At 50.6% G+C, this 2500-nt stretch overlaps 1 non-coding gene across 1 annotated transcript; it reads left to right on the forward strand.

Moving 5' to 3' along the window:
* Positions 1-1163: 1163 nt before the first annotated feature.
* Positions 1164-1318, forward strand: LOC139996999 (5.8S ribosomal RNA). Its single transcript, XR_011802488.1, has one exon. It is a non-coding gene; the product is annotated as a 5.8S ribosomal RNA (ribosomal RNA).
* The last annotated feature ends 1182 nt before the right edge of the window (positions 1319-2500 follow it).

Here is a 2500-nt window from a genome sequence, read left to right on the forward strand (position 1 = left end):
CTGTCCATATCCTCGTTGTCGTGAGTCATATGCCTCGTTCCGTCGCTAGAGTTTTTCAAACTCTGCTTCTGGATATCGGGAAGAAACGACCGCGCGAGGCCGATGGCTGCGAGTCCCATCGAATTTTTTTTAAACGCACGCACACACATACACCTGAACGGAGATGCGTTCCTTTTCGTCGCGATTTTTCGTGCTTTAGTCGTCGTTGTCGCCATCCGTTCGGAGGGGACCGCCGGCCGTCTCTCTATCCTCGTTGTCGAGAGTCTAATGCCTCGTTCCGTCGCTAGAGTTTTTCAAACTCTGCTTCTGGCTATCGGGAAGAAAAGACCGCGCGAGGAAGAGGAAGGACGACCGTGCGCGTCCCTTTCGAATTTTTTTTTATTTTTACCTGAGCGACCAAAGTGGATTCAGAGGGGACCGCCGGCCGTCTCTCTATCCTCGTTGTCGCGAGTCTAATGCCTCGTTCCGTCGCTAGAGTTTTTCAAACTCTGCTTCTGGCTATCGGGAAGAATAGACCGCGCGCGAGGAAGAGGAAGGACGACCGTGCGCGTCCCATCGATTTTTTTTATTTTTACCTGAACCACCGAAGTCGATTCAGAGGGGACCGCCGGCCGTGTCTGTATCCTCGTTGTCGTGAGTCATATGCCTCGTTCCGTCGCTAGAGTTTTTCAAACTCTGCTTCTGGCTATCGGGAAGAAACGACCGCGCGAGGAAGACTACGACCGTGCGCGTCCCATCGATTTTTTTTTACCCGAACGATGGAGATGCATATCGGCTGTTTGCTTCGAATAACTGGACGAGAGGAACGAACATATATATATATCATGGGCTAGCCACCGTGCGCTTTCTTCGCGAGATCGTGTGCTGTACAGAGGATTCAGAATCGGGTGTTATATCCCCGTCGTTTCCTGACGAACGGAGCTTCGATCTCGTTGGTTGTTATATATTATAATGCACTTTACGCCCGGTCGGCGGGCTGCGTGTGTCGTCGCGCAGTCCGTCCGATTTCGTTTTCGAACGTATTTTCGTGTCGTCAATCATATGGCGACTTCCGCGCGTTCGATTCCCGTTGGTCGGACGTTTGTCGGATATCGGCTTCTTTCGAACCGAGAATAAGAGTACAAAAACCTGAGTACACAAACAAAAATCCATGCATAAACGATTACCCTGAACGGTGGATCACTTGGCTCGTGGGTCGATGAAGAACGCAGCTAATTGCGCGTCAACGTGTGAACTGCAGGACACATGAACATCGACATTTCGAACGCACATTGCGGTCCACGGATACAATTCCTGGACCACGCCTGGCTGAGGGTTGCTCACGTAAACCTAAGACTGCTTGCGTTGCGTATCGTTGCTCTCGGTCCGTATCTCTCTGTTCTTTCTTGCCTCGTCGACAGCCCGCCGTCGTTCGTTTTATCTTTAAACGAACGTTTCTGAGTCGGAGGACGAGCGCCAAGCAAAAGAATACGAATTAAAGAGCGGTCGAGGGCTCGTACGCGACGTACGAGCGATTGTTGGACGTTCGTCGGCGTTCGTCGCTGGATCGTGTGGAGACCGGCGTACGCATGCTCTCGATACAAATATATATGAAAAATCTATCGCGTTCACGGGAGACTCGCAAAACTACCTCCGTCTCTTCTCTGTCCCTTCTTGGCTTGACAACCCGCCGTCGTTCGTGTTTTACGAACGTTTCTGAGTCGGACGAAGCGCAAGAAGAAGGATACGAATTAAAAGAGCGCGGAGAGAACCGTCGTCGTCGACGCGGTTATCGAGATACACAGAGCGAGTTTTCTTCGTGGCCGATTTTTTTTTTCTTTTTGTATCAGCCTCTGCTACGTTTTGTTAGTCTTCGATAAGCACGAATGACCGCGCCCCCGACGTCGTCTTAAATGAATTTTTGGCGAGACTGAGAGAAAGCAAAAATATTTTTGAACAAAGTCAGTCGAGAGAGGAGAGAAAAGAGAACCAAGATATTAAAACCTAAACCTAAACTTGGTGGCGTAACGAAAAACTGTGTGCCTTAAAGAAACACAACCGTCTTTTCATCAAGATGTTTTTACTCGTACAGCCCCAGGGATCGAATACCCACTCCGTCTGTTCGTGCGGCAGAGATGTATTCTGCAGGCGCGAGACGACTGACGAGAAGACAACGAGGACCGTCGCATCGATGGGTCGTCGTTGCGTTTTTCATCCTCTGTGCTTTTTTCTGTTCTTCGCGAACCCAGAGAAAGCCGTAGATCCGGGAACGGACACACGAGATTTCTTCGAACGCTGATGACTTAGGGAGATGATCCCCAGCGTTGCGCGGAGATCGGAGAGTACGCGTACATGTATCGGGACGAATTTTTCCCCGTCGGTCGCGTATCTCTCTGCCCGCGCGCCTGGCCCAAAGCCACGTTCGTCGGAAATCAACGAAAAGTGTGTTACGATCTAGCGTGCGTCTACGATCGGCTATATTTAAGGGTGACGAAGAAGAGAAAAGCTCACGGTGTTGCGC

This window comes from Bombus fervidus, unplaced genomic scaffold (assembly GCF_041682495.2).
Source record: "Bombus fervidus isolate BK054 unplaced genomic scaffold, iyBomFerv1 scaffold0025, whole genome shotgun sequence".
Taxonomy (NCBI): Eukaryota; Metazoa; Arthropoda; class Insecta; order Hymenoptera; family Apidae; genus Bombus; species Bombus fervidus.